Raw genomic sequence first — 14938 nt, 5'->3', positions numbered from 1 at the left:
GAAGCAATATGAAGAAAAACAAAGATGGCATTGACATGATTTCATTTCCTTCCCTTCTGGTTACTCTTCTTACTTTAAAATTTGCTTCCAGTCTTATATATGCTGTTGGGCCAGGGCGATTGGCTAAAGCCATTCTTACAGGTTTCTGTTGTTTCTTTTTATGTGGTTTCTTATGAGCAAGAAAGAAAGTGCTGATCCTTGTAGCTCTATAATCAAGAAGACGCCCTTATTAGATCCCATTCCGGTAAATAGGAGTAGTATCTAATTTCCTTTGGAAGAAAGGCAATAGAGGAGAAAGGGTATACCACCATGAAAGGCAATCTCGCCTGGAACCAATGTGTTTGAGTATTGAACTTGGGGTCACACAGAGTTTTTCCCAGCAATGATATTCGAATACATAATTACTCTGCTCTTCATGTGGTATTGGTAGTGCAAAGACCAAGTGTGTGCTTTGTATTTATTTTCCAGATTTCCCATTTATTGTTCCCTAAGCAGAATGACAGTGCAAGTTTTCCACCACATTTAAAGATAGCTTCTCTTGGCTTCAGGAAGCTTTCGGATTCCCTTTTATTCCTTTCTAATATTCCCTTTCTTTATTTGGTTGGTGACGAGGCAATGCTTCCTGTTCCATTTTCATGGAGCGCAGTGCAGAGAGCTGCAACCTGGGAAAACATGTGACCTTTAGACGTATGCAGAAATGGTTTCCTTGAGCTACTCTAGCAATGGCTATTGAGAGTATTTACATATGAAAAATGCTATCTGCCTGTTATTGGTTATCTTCCTGTTGTTGCTGATACCCGCAGATACTGCAGGGCAGTATGAGGCTAAAGGTAGCAATATGTGTTTATCAGATTTTGCTGCCAAAAGATCAGAGAAATGACATGGTGCCAGTCCTTTTCACATCTTCAGACAATTTACATCCAAAGAGAACTGGCTTTGCATTCCATTTCCTCTTACACCATTTTCTGCCCTTTAAAAGAGCAAACCTGAGGCTGGTTCAATGTCGCAACTTCTCCATCAGAGAAGCTGGGCCCACTAGATCCTCGCTTTTCTATACTCATGTGTCTTTGTGTGTTTGTTATTGTGTTTATTTCTCATCCACAGCCTTCCCCACTCAGAAAAACGTGTTCAGCCAAGCAGGTCCCGGAAGGGCAGTAAGGTTTTTTTGTTTTGTTTTGTTTTGCTTGTTTTGTTTTTGTTTTTGATCAGGTGAGAGGTAGTAGGTGAGGTTATTTGATCTTACAGAGTTCACATGGCTGGTTCCAAGTTACACTGCACATGTTTGGTCCTTATTTTCCAGAGTTCACTGTACTTTGGCAAGTGTTGGCTGCATATAGTTTGAGGGAATATTGAGCACTCTCTCACAGGATCTGCTACTGGCTGTCTTAGTTCAATTTGTGTTGCTATAACAGAATACTTGAGACTGGGTAATTTATACATGGTAGACATTTATTTCTTACTGTTCTGGAGGCTGGGAAGTCCAGGATTTAGGTGCTAGGCCTCTCATCTCATGAGGGTCTTCTTGATGTGTCCTCACATATTAGAAGGAGAAATAGAAAAGAAAGGAAAAAGGATGAACTCTGTGTTCTCACATGGCAGACAGTCAGAAAGGGAGAACCCCCTTGCAAGACCCCTTCTTACAGTGACATTAATTGTCCATTCATAAGGGTGGAGCCCTCATGATCTAATCACCTCCCCGTAGGCTTCACCTTCCAATATTGCAACACTGGGGATCATATTTCCAACACATGAATTTTGGGGAACACATTCAGATCATAGCACCTGCCCAAACCTCTCTTCTGTCCCTATTACCGTTGTAAACATTGATCTAGGAAAATGCTAACATTGGACAATTGACAACAAAATTCAAAGGGCATGTAAATACCATAGTACTTAAAAAGATAAACCTTGTTCTCTTATCATTTGGCCTAAAAGCAACAGTTTCATGTATTTTTTAAGAAAACTGGGAATTATCAAGGAGAATATTTTAAAGCAAAGTGCAGATGGAATCACCTGGAAGAAACAGAGGAGGGAGATGAGGTTGTTCTTTCAAAAGGTCCACAGTTCAACTGGTAAAATGGTGTCTCCTGCCTTTATAAGGTTGAAATTGGGTTCTAACATTTGTTTCTTACAGAGGTCTGTCTTTCCACTTCTGTAGTCCTGCAGTTATCACGGGTCTCAAACTGCAGTATTTATTTCTCTTCTACTGCAGTGCCTTTTATCTCCTACTGACTAAAACCTCAAGCCTTAAGTAGCATTGGGCATGAATCACACAATGGCTGGCCACCAGCCACATGCCCCCCTTCAGATTTGTTTGTCTTGGAAATTTTTGAAAATTCGAATAAGCTGTTGTATTGTTTTCTACTGCTATGTAATGAATGACCAAACACTAAGCCACTCAAAACAATGCATGTTTATTACCTCACAGTTTCTGCAGCTCAGGAGTCCAGGCACAGTTCAGCAGTTTGCCAAGGGTCTTACCAGGCAGTCATCAAGGAGTTCATGAGGTTGCATTCTTAATGTGGAGGCTTCAGTGGGGAAGAAGCCACTTCTAAGCTCATTCTGATTGCTGTCAAAATTGACTTGCTTGCAGCTGTCAGCTGGAGGACTAAGGACGCTGGCATTTTGCTGGTTGGTGGCTACTCCTGAGTCCTAGAAGCACAGTTCCTTGTCCTATAAGCTTCTCTGTCATGACTTCTTACTTCATCCCACCTCAAGAGGAAACAGCTCTTATTTTAAGAACTGGTTGAGTCAGGGCCATCCATTATCATCTCCCTTTTGATGAACTCAAAACAAATTGACTTGGAACTTTAATTACACTGAAAACAATCCTCTACTGTTGTGATATTCTATTGGTTAGAAGCAAGTTGCAAGTTTGGCCCACAACCAAGGGGTCACACAAGGCATCAGGAAATCAAGGGGACTTCTCTTCGTTTTGCCCACTATAGTTAACCACATTTACAAGTCAGTAGAGTCCATAAGAATCTAGTTTATTTGACGATTCACAGTCCACTTTGGCCAGACATGCCTGACTAACTGTCTGTTATTCTACCTTCTGCCTCTAATTTTTTTATTTTTTATTTTTTAAAGAGAGGTTTTTGCTATAGGACATGTGTACTCGCTGGAGAGACAGAGAGAGACAGAGACAGAAAGTGAGAAATCACCCTCCAGGGGGCAGGCCATGCCACAATCCCTTCTCCTCCATTCTTCTGTCAGGATCTTGGGCATGCTCATACGTGCACCCAGCGTGAGTTTAAGCCACTGGGTCCGGATCTTGAACTGCAGTCGACAACATAGGAGTCCAGCAACGTAACTGTTATGCCATCTGCTGGTCCCCTGCCTCTAATTTTTTAAAGTTTATTCACCTATTTCTTCTAAAAGAGAGAGAAGGAGAGTGTCATGCCGCCATCTATCCCCAGCCTCAGCCAGCCAGGATCGTAAACGTGCACAGGCCTCCCAGTATGCACAGGAAGACCTCTACACACTAACCTGGGATCTTCCCATGTGCCTCAGCATCACAGTGTTGTATTCCCACGTGTCATGACAGCTGGCTGTCCGCCTCTAATTTCTGCATTTACTTGTGCTTCCTTCATTATCTCTGTACCAGGGATGGCTACCAGTTTCTTAGTAAGCATCTGCTGAAATTACCTTATCACAGTTGTTTTGATTATATTTTTGTGATTCTGGGTGTATTTGCTAGTAGTTGTATTAGAAGGAATTTAGAGATCATATATCTCTTTCATAAAGAAAACTAAGATTGTGATTCCTTCTCTTCAAGCCCTGCAGCAGTTTTGCAGATAAAATGAAAGAGGAATAAGCTAACTTATGTCTCAGAAGAGAATCTGTAAGTATTTGTTTGCAAATCCTTTCTCTAGGAAAACATTTTTCAAATAGCAAAAACCACCATGGAAATCGTACATCCTCCAATCCATGGAGGATGGATTTAGCTACTTTTATAGAGAGTTTGGTGCAATTGAAGAGTTTCCAACCTATGCCATTGAGATACCACTTTGTCTTTGCTAGCATATCTTTATCTACTAATGACATACTATAAGTGCACCTTTCTGGTGTAGTAAAGGTCAAGATTTTGTGCTCAGAAACTACATCTACACTTCTTACGGGGTTTTGGAGTCAGGAAGCCCAGGATAAAATTCCAGCCTTATCATTCACAATATGATTGACCTGGGACAGATTATCTGAATTCTCTGTGCCTCAGTTTCCTTATTTCCCAAATGGATACTAGAATTTATTATTATTATTATTTTTTCCTAAGAATACATGAGTTCATACACACAACCCATTTGGAAAGATGCATCAGTAACATCCACCATTATTGTTATTATTACTTTCATTTTTGCTCCTGGGTGGATGTTTAGGCTGGGATATGATTTCCATATTGAGAACATCTACTCTCAGTGGGGGCAATAATCCTAAGAGGGAGAACATTTGGTGCTTGGGGGACAAAACAAATTTACTCTTTGAATGCACAAAGCACAGATACACATAAGTACATGAATAGAAATACAGTATATCTACATTACAATTTCATGGGGGTAATCAGTTAAGAAAAAATGACTAAAACAGTTCATCAGGGGTCCAGCAGAGATTGTGTGGTTAAGTTGATGGACTCCCACATGGCTGACCAGGATTTGAGCCCTGGACCTGGCAGCTTGCTTTCTTACTTTCAATCTCTCTCTCTCTGGTCAGTATATGTGCCTTATAGCAAATTAAAAATGATAACAACAATAATAATAAATAAAATTAGAAAAATGATTTTTTTAAAAAGTTCATTGGGAGGGCAAAAATGGAAAGGAAAAGGTTAAGGATCACTATTTCAGAAGAACAAGAGCAGACTGACTCCATAATTTGCTGGATCCTTGTTAAAATACTATTAAGAATTTCAAGATGGTGACTGCAGAGCATTAAACCAAGCAAGGGCCCTTCTAAGTCTGGGGGTCTGTGTGACTTGTCCCCTGACAAAGGCATCTCTGGACAAGAGCATTCCATGGTGTCTTCTATGCTTCTCCTGAGAAGTATCACAGGACAACTCCGGATGTGCCCTTTCTTATTAACCCTCCTTACCCAACACCACATAATTAGGTCTCTTGCCATAGGCTGGGAAGGCAGGGGCTGCCTTCTGTTGGGTTTAGTCATGGATTAGAAACTAGCTCTGCTAATATTTGTGTAAAAACTTGAAGAGATAGTAAAGATTAATGAATATTTCAGTAGTTTTGATTCTCCCAAGGTTTTGCCTGTGCCTATTGATTGAACCTTCACTTTATCCTCCTCTAAAATCTGTAAGTTCTTTTGAAATTTTATTTCAGGTGCTTTGGTATAAAAGTAGGTAGAGAGAAATAAAGTTCTCTAGGAAAACGAAGACATCGGCTTCCTCTGTTTCTGCCCCCATCCAGAGTTTCTGGTGCTGCCTGGCTCTAGAGATGTGTCGGAGGAAATGACCTAACCTACTACAAGGCTTACTTACTCAGAGGCTCCCAACCATGCCTGACGGTAGCGGCTGCTGACCCTCCATCTTCCCCTCTGATGCCAGGTCCCAAGAATAGCTCAGTGGGAACAGCCTAGCAGGCCTGCAAATGAAAGCCCTGATTAGGTAAAAAATAAATAAATAAATAAATAAAGGAAATGAGACTGCAGAGCTGTTCAGGGCCCTTCCATGCCAAAGGTGTAGAAATCTTCCTGTGCTGGGACCAGCAGTTTGTGTAATGGCTATGTCGCTGGACTCCCACATAGTCGACCGCAGTTTAAGTCCTGGACCTGGTGGCTTAAACTCACATTGGGCACGTGTACGTGGGTGCCCAAGATCCCAAGAGGAGAATGGAGAGGAAGGGATTGTGGCATGACCATTCCCCCTGGGGGGTGATTTCTTGCTTTCTGTCTCTTGTCTCTCTGTCTTTCTGGTGAGTGCACACGCCCTATAGCAAAAACCTCTCTCTAAAAAAATAAAAAATAAAAGGAAATCTTTCTGTGCCCTCAGAGGCAAGAGGCAGGTTTCACTCACAAGACCTCAGTCCATCTCTTTGAGTCCTGGAAACTTCTAGGAGAAGCAGCTTGCCCCTGGGAGACTGATTCCTTGAGAATCCAAAAGACCAGAATGCATGTTGTTCAGTTTACACTTGCTGGAACTTGGATCAGAGAAAGCCCCACATGCTGGGGATGCATTGCTTTCTGGGAAAATCATTCTTAGAACCCCATCTCACATTAAATGAAACCACTAAAGATATTTCCATCTTCCTCGTTTCTGGTGGAGAGACTTTAAAACAGTTGCTAGTATGTCAGTGTGATGCCATTATAAACCTTAATCAAAAGAATATAAAATAGACTTTGCCCCATAACTGAAGTTTTTTTCTTTTCAAACAGACTTTGAGGAGGTCAATAGAGTAGAATGAGGTGAGGTGGTAGTTAGGGAGCAGCATGGGAAATACTCAGGACTAAGTCCATTCTGGTTACTATAATAAAAGTCCATAGATTCAGAGGCTTAAAAGCAACAAAGAGTAATTTCTCATAATTTTGGTGACAGGAAAGTCTAGATCATGACCCCAACACCCTCTCTTCCTCCTCAAGGATGACTCTCTTCTCACTGTGACTTCACACAGAAGAAGAGGAGTATGTGTGTGCATGTGGGGGGTCCTTCTGTGCCTCTTTCATAAAGGCACCAATCTCATTCACGAGAGCTCTGGCCCCATGACCTAATCTTACCTTCTATTACCATCACTTGGGGGTTAGGACTTTAGCATGTAAGTTTTGAGGAGACACAATCATTGAGACCATAGCACTTTAAAATATGATGTGATGGATACTGGAGACAATGTGGGAAGAGAATGGGAGGTGGGGAGAGAAAGAAGAAAGGAATCAGGGAGAAAAATAGAGAGGTAAGACACGGAAGGGACACAGAAATGGAGGATTGTCTGTTGATGATAACGTGTATGATACCTTCAGCTGGACTGGTATGAAGTGTATTCATATTGGGTAAATTCATTTTACAAGCTGTAGTGATGTACAGTGATTGAATGCATAAAATAAGTTAAAAACAAAAAACCGCAATTAGCACACTACAGTCTTCTGCCCAACATCCCCACTGCATATATAACAGTTTGTACTTTATTTAGTACCATGCTTATTAATTTCTACATTCTCTACCTGACTGCTAAAGCTTAAAATACTTGGCCCTTTATGTAGAAAGTATACTGATCCCTATTTATAAGGACCACACATTTAGTTGTTTTTGTGCTATATACAGGTCTCACAGAAATAGTTAAAAGTGGATTCTATTCTCTCCATTTACAGAAGGGGAGAGGCAAAGCTTGCCCACAGTCACACAGATGCAGGTGGTAAATGGCGGGGTTGGGACAGGTGTCTGTCTGATTCGATGGGCTTCTTTATATATACTACGTGGTCTCCTAGCTAAATGCCCATTAGTTTGTTGGCTTGAATGACTGGTTGAAAAATCAGATGTCTTTGGGGTCCAGGCAGGTAAGTTCCAAAGGACATTGCTCTTAGCCAGAGGGAATGGTGTATATTATGGCTAAGTAGAAAGTACAAACCAGGCCTTCAGGCATTCAAATACAAATCGTTTAGTTACAGTTAGGAGGGCCAAACAAAACATGTCAGTGGGCCCTATTAGACTATCAGGTCTCCAATTAGTGACTCCGGGATGGAACCTCCATCAAGTTAGGCTAGAGGAACTTTGCTGCTCAAAATGGGAACTAGAGAGTCTGTTAGTCTATCTGTCTGGGTCTGGCTCATTTCTTTGGGAATGTCACAGATGGCTGTGTGGTATTTTGTCCTGACTCTGCTACACAGTTATGGTATACCTTTAAACAAGTAAAGTAACCTCAATGACCTTCAGCTTTTTTTTTAATTGCTAGAGGGCATGTGTGTTCACCAAAAAAAGACAGAGAGAAAGAGTAAGGAAGTAGCCCTCTTCCCCCTGCTCCAATGGGATATGGTTATGCTGCAATCCCTTCTCCCCTGTGTCTCCATCCTATGGGAATCTGGGCTTATGTACCTGGCATGGTTTCCAAGTTGCAGAGGCTAGGATTCAATCCACAACTGGCCAGGTAAATTAGCTCCCTTAAACACTAGGCTATAGATAGGGTTGACCTTATAGCTGTTATTTTGCATCTTTAAAACAGGGACTTGTTTATTTCCCAATTAGTGGTCCATGGTGTGTTTCAGACACTGCTCTAGTCTTGATTTATCTCATCAATTGGCAACTCCATACTCCCATTCACTTAGGAAAAAGCATGATTTTTCTCTTTCCGTTGCACCAGATGATGGTCCATTGGCAAAGCGTGCTGGCTCTATCATCCATAAAGATTCCAACCACGTCTCAGCTCTATCACGAACACGTGGATCTGAGTCAGGTTGCCTACCTGGGATACTGCCATAGCCTCCTTACCTGTCTCTGGGCATATCTTGAGTCCACTCTCCACCCAGCAGCCGGAGATACCAGTGAAATGCTTGTCAGACGTAACATTTGTCATGGTTCCTCTTCTCAGTGTAAAAGCCACAAGTTCTTACAATGGCTGTCAAAATGCCAATAATCTATCCCGGGTCCCCACATTTCTCTCTACTTTTGTGATCTCATTTTTAGCACTCTGAGAGACCTGCTCTCTCTTCTCTAGCCACAGTGGCCTTCTGCCTCTCCTTTAAGCACACTAGGAGAGCTCTCACCTCAGGGCTTTTGTTACTCTTTCTTCTGTCTGGAATGTTCTTCATTCAGATATCCACAGGATGCTTTATTATTCCTTCAGGTATGACTTCATCTTTTCACTGACTCCTTTTCTACCATGTAATTCATATGTGTGCCCCATTCCTAGTTCTCCTTTCCTTTATCTTCCTGCCTAGCACATATCATTGTCACATACTATATGCTTTGCTCATTTATATTGCTTATTGTCTATCTTTCACAGTAATCGAATAATTGTTTGGTTCACTGCTTTCTCTTCAAAGTATTCAACCCATCCTAGAGTCAATATTCATTAGCCCCCTTTCTTCATTGCTTTCTCTTTCTCATCAGAAATAAATGATATACATCTTTATTATTTTATTTAACCTGATATAATTGAATCAGAATCCTTTCAAGTACAAAGAGCTATGGCCAATGATGAGAAGATCTCACTCTGTCAGTGACCATGACAGTGGGGTCCCCAGAGTAGCATCACCTCATTACCTGGGTACTTGTCAGAAATGCAGATTATGGGATCCTATTTGCACCTGCTGAATCAGAAATAGTGGGAAGGATCTAGTAATGCTTTAACAAACCCATCAAGTGATTTTGATGAAGGCTCAAATTCAAGAACCATTGTCTTATTCAAGTTGATTCATAAAATGGTTTTTGGTCAAAGAGTGACTATGAAAAATGAGGTAATGAAATTAGCTGTGGAATGGCATCCAGGACACCTGTGTCAATGCCCACCTCTGCCACCGAGTGGACTCATTATTTTTTGACCTGAAATTTAGGTTTCTTAGCTCCAGAATACAGAATGAGGTGGTCTGTAAGACCCTGACCCATGTGGGCATGCAGTGAGTGTACACCAAACCTGCTTCTCTCTTCAGATTCTGGGACCATCTCCAATGCTTATGTCTCCATGTCCTCTTTCCTCTTCATGTTCCCAGACACTAAAGACCTGTGGTAACGAGCTGGATATCTCTTGTCTCTAAGCATACTGTTCTCAATATTTGTTTTACCTACTTATATATTATATGCATGTGATGTTCTACAAACATATTTGATACATTATAATTCACACACAGTGGAAATTAAAGTTTATATAATAATAATAAGAGGTTCTAGCCTGGACTCATCATTTTGGATACCACTTATCTAGAGGACCAAGATTTGGTTCTCCTTAACTTCCTCCTACACAGTGACCCATTTTCCAGAAAATGCTCAGCTTTGAGATCTGAGCTGTTATTTATTTTTTAAATTTTACTTTTTTTTTTTTTTTTTTAGAGAGTGAGTTTTGCTATAGGGCACATGCACTAGTCAGAGAGACAGAGAGAAAATGAGAAATCACCCCCTGGGGGAATGGCCACACTGCAATCCCTTCTCCTCCACTCTCCTCTTGGGACTTGGGGCACATATGCTCTTGCTCCCTGTATGAATTTCAAGCCACTGAATCTGGAACATGAAACACAGTGGGCCATGTGGGAGTCCAGTGCCTTAGCCAGTGAATCACCTGCTGGTCCCAAGCTCAGTTACTTTCTAAAAACAACTTGTCAAATAAATTCATTGAGAATATAGTCTCTTTCATCAAGCACTTATTGCATGTCAGACAGTGCCCCAAGTGCTTTTCACATACATAAATCTAATTTTCACATGATCTACATGGATATTGTGAAGTGGGTTCAATTTTCCCATTTTACAGGTAAGGAAATTGAAATGCAGCTGAGTTTAAAAACTGCTCAAGTTTACTCACTAGGAAAGTGGTAGAGATGGGTCACTGGAAAAAGTAGAAATGTCTGCTATAGCATACTAAAGGCATTTCTCAGGATATGTGTCCTTGAAGAGAGTTCTTTAACCAAAGAAAACAGCATTAATTTCTAACTGCAGATTTTCAGTGAGATTTTTGGCAAGGAACCCTTCCCTATACTACTTGCTATATGAAGCTGGATTGTTTTCATTCTGCGGAGATATAGAGCTGATTCTGAGATTAGGAACCCAGTGTCCAAAATCAGTTTCACCTTAGTCCCCCTACCCCCAACACCATGCTGATGACTGGTTTATGCTATGGAAGTGGCAGAGGGTTTTCAACGCACAATAACTGAAGTACTTCGGAACTGAAGCAGTTAATTAGAACCACTATGGTAGCTAGAAAGAGAAAGATATATCTGGAAACAGCCCCAAATTGCTTACATCATATTTAAATCTGTCGTTGCTATCCCTTGTGGAGTAGCTAACAGAGCTGAATGCATGTTTGCTTTTTATCATAGCTGATTTTTACCGCGATTTTCTTTGCAGTTAACATGTGTTCAAGGTTCACATGTACTTTATCAGACACATATTTAGTTGACATAGGATATGGAAAAATCTCTCATTCACATTTGTTTATATGCTGCATCAACTGAGAATGTGGTTACATTTGTAATCTTGGAGGAGCTGAAAAAATCCCAGAAATCTAACTTTATGAAGTTAGGTTTTCCGCCACCGAGAAATATCTTCATGTTAAAGGTTTGTTTACAAGGAATTGCTGTTTCCAGCGGCTCTTAAACATTAGAGAGAGAGAGAAAAAAAAAAAAGTTGTTTTTTCCAACCACTAAGTGGATCTAAACATTAAGTGTTTCTGAAGTTGGTTTTCCAACTCCTGGGCTGCTATTAACTTCTGCTGGGATGAAAGAGAAGGTTGCTGTCTCCACTCTAATGCACCCATAATGCAAGAGCATAATATTTTGAAGGATTTTAAAAAATGGTTCATTGTGCAATATTTATGTCTCATTCACATCAGAACATGACAGTGTTGACACAAAGTGTTGTTGTTGGCTGCTTCAAACCTCACAGCCCAGCTTCCCACTCACACCAAGGAAACTGTATTTACTCCAAAAAGGACAACCTGAGAGCCCATCTTGTTCCAGACATCTGAGCACACAACACCTTTCCTTCTCTGCAGTCAGAGGAGGAATTGAGAGATATTTGCACAGGTCTGTTTGAAAGAAGAAAAGAGGGCTAACTGGTAGTGTGGTGATTAAGGCAATGATCCTGCATGGCTGAGTGTGCAGTTTGAGTCCCAGTGCCAGTGGTTTGAAAAACACCCCAGTGAGTGTGTGTGCATGGTCAAAATCCTGAAAGGAGAAATGGAATAAAAGAGATTGCAGCATGACCATCTCCCATGGGCTTCGCGAGGGGGCGGGGGGTGGGGGTGTGGGGAGGGGGCACTTCTCACTTTCCCTCTTTATGTCTCTGTCTCTGTCTGGCAAGCATACTTGTCCTCTAGCAAAAAAAGAAAAAGAAACAAAAAGGAAAAAGAAAAGGAAAAGCAGCCACACCAGATCCAAGATGGCAGCTAGCAAGAGGCTGATGAAGAAGTGTGAAAAAAATCCTCATTTGTGGAATGAAAAACTTACATGACATCTAAGTTAATGAAGCTAATTTATTGCCTTGGTAAGGGCTTATGGTTCCAGACAACCCTTCATATGACAAGGGAACCTCCGGGTTAGAAATCAACTTTCCAGCAAGTGCCCATTCAAACTACCAAAGATCACATTTAAAACACAGATCTATCACCTGAATATAAAAAGGGGTGAGTTATGTCAGTGCTGAAAGCTGAAAACCAGCAACCAAAACTGACCAAGTAATCTAATCCCTCATAGCACTGGTGAACAACCCCTAGTCTGAGCATCCCCTCCAGGCTGACCAAGTCGAAGACTACTCTAGGACCTTAAACAATTTCGTAAGAACACCGAAGAGCTTGCAAAGAGACATGGGGAAAAGTGACCTGGGTTCTAAAACCTGCCCCCGAGCAGTGCATTCAGATACCCCACAAAGTAGGACTCTGGAAAATTGACACGTGCCACAGCCTAGCATTCACTTGTGGCAGCAATTAACTTTCTACAGTTTTCTTAATCAAAAGTGGTCTAGATAATCTGTAATGAAAGGATTAAAATTTTAATTTGTTCTTAAAAAAAGAAAGAGAGAAAACTTCATGACCTCAGAGGCACTTTGACAGCTGTTTCTTCCTCTCCGCCAAAAGGAAGGAACATAAAGTGTGCCCTTGTTTTGTATTAAAAATGTGTATTTCACACTTCTTTATGACTGCCATTTCTAGATATTTTCCAAAGAATTTCTCACATTACGTTCCCTGAACCAGCTAATAGTACAGAGTGCACTGCTGAGAGCAGTAAAGCATTACAGATAAAGGAATGTTTGCAAAAGAGAACTCTAGTCTTCCCTGGGCTACCACCTTTTCTTAGATCCTGTTAGTTATCTATCTATTATTTAAATGAATATGAAGGATAGAGTCCTAAGGAGCTAGAAAATTTTTACTTCACAGATACAGTTACCCACATGCAGAAACCACCTTCTCTTTTGTCAGCCACTCACTTTCCCAAATTCAACTTATTAGCAAAGGTTGTAGTGTGGTTCACATCATGAGAAGTCTTTCCATGTCACTATCAAGAAAAAATAAATATATTCAGAAGACCATTACATTTAATGTTGATTTTTAAATTCTGCTTTGCTAATCTTAGGGCATGTAGTTGAGAGAGAGAATAAATGAATGAATGACTTTATGACAACTTCATATAGAATACTCTGGAACCATGGGACCAGCAGATGGAGTAATGGTTGCATTGCTGGACTCCCACATGGCCAACCATGATTCAAATCCTGGACCCCAAAGCTTGAAGTTCATGCCAGGTGCGTGTGCATATGTATCCAAAATCCTGAGAGGAGACTGGAGGAAAAGGGACTGTGGTGTGGCCATCCCACTTGGGAGATGATTTCTCATTTTCTATTTCTCTCTCTGTCTCTCTGGTGAGTGCCTGTACCCTATAGCAAAAAATCTCCCCAAGAAAATAAAAAGAATACTCTGCAACCAAGGTTAGTCCTCAAGTAGTAGAGATAGAATAAAGTAAAAAAATAAAATAAGTAAGCTATGTGTGGTATCACATGACTAATCTGGATTCTCATAACTTCCTTTCCCCTTGATTTCCTAAAACCTAGAGAAAAAGCCATATAAACAATCTAATTCAGGGATGATGTCAGGTTGTTTTGATTGCAGGAATGTAACCCTGCCAGTACGGTACCAACCCCACTCTGCAGGCATGTAGTTTTCTGGCTCAGCTGGATGATCACAATTTGGAGATGAAGAAGCACTGGCTAAACCACCTTCTTCTCCACCACTCTCTCTATTGCCAGCGTATTCCTTGTTCAGACTCTGTCTCATGAGGGATATAACTTTAGAAGAGAAACCTGTAGGTAATTAACAGTCTCACATGTCTGTCATTCCTTTGATAAAATGTGTTGGGTGTGGTTTCTCGACATGCAGTTGATAAAATGCACTGGTGGTGTTCCATTTCATTTGACTTTCCATTAGCCCCCTGCCGCCCCCCCGCCACCCCCTTGCACACACATCCAATGAGAACGTCTTAATGGCCAGCTTCTGTTTTCAATCATGAGGGACATTTCTATGGATTTATTTTTACATTCTGCAATAAGAAACATATTCTGATCCTTGAAAGGTTAGGAGTAAAGTATGGAAGGGTGGATGATACTCAAAAGAAAAACTTCCCTGCTGGCTTAAATTAGCAGAAGTGTGCGTGTCTGTGTGTGTGTGTGTGTGTGTGTGTGTGTGTGTGTATGTGTGTCTTTAAGATCTTGATTTTCTCCTTGACTCAGGGACAGAGATTCTGACATGTTTATAATTTCTTACTTACTACACCATTTCAATGGCCTATGATTGGAGAAAGAGTCATGCAACTTAGTTCAATAGTTTAGCTCCAATTTCCTATTGCTTAATGATAAAACAACAACAAAAACCCCCTGAAGGTCTGAGCAGCAAATCACAACTTGAATAACAGAATAAATTAGTATAATTCCTTTGTTTTTGTTTTTGTTTTTGTTTTGTTTTGTTTTGTTTTGTTTTGTTTTTCCTCTCTAAATGTACTACTGAGCAGGCAGGAGTAAAAATGAAAAAAGCACTGGAGTAATTTCCAGTTCACAGCTTTGGAAAAGGGTAAGAGGATAAGTCACCCAACTCGTTAACCCTCAGGAAGTTCGTGTGTGTAGTGGCCACTAAGAGCTATGAGGATCCCTGGAGCAAGGCCCTCTGCTCATCCACAGAGCCCTTGTTTTCTCTGGAAAGGAACTCAACACTGGCTAGGCTTCACTGTTTTTTAGCAATTTAGGGTAGTAGGCACAGAGCTCCTAGTCTACATCAGAGTGTTAATGTTCTTGTTTTGAACTTGAAACGGTGTTTCTACT

The 14938-nt window shown here is 40.9% G+C and overlaps 1 long non-coding RNA gene across 1 annotated transcript in view; it reads right to left on the bottom strand.

Moving 5' to 3' along the window:
• Nucleotides 1-2426: 2426 nt before the first annotated feature.
• The window catches only part of LOC114009758 (uncharacterized), a 41711-nt gene continuing 29199 nt past the window's right edge, over nt 2427-14938 (bottom strand). Inside the window, exons 2-3 of the long non-coding RNA XR_003551147.1 lie at nt 5483-5585; nt 2427-2712 (exon numbers count right to left, since the gene is read on the bottom strand). This is a non-coding gene — a long non-coding RNA (uncharacterized LOC114009758). The remainder of the gene's footprint in view (nt 2713-5482; nt 5586-14938) is intronic.

The sequence above is a fragment of the Tupaia chinensis genome, unplaced genomic scaffold, assembly GCF_000334495.1.
Source record: "Tupaia chinensis unplaced genomic scaffold, TupChi_1.0 Scaffold000618_1, whole genome shotgun sequence".
NCBI lineage: Eukaryota > Metazoa > Chordata > Mammalia > Scandentia > Tupaiidae > Tupaia > Tupaia belangeri.
The sequence above is the reverse complement of the archived record's forward strand: the minus strand, read 5'-3'. Positions and strand labels throughout refer to the sequence as shown.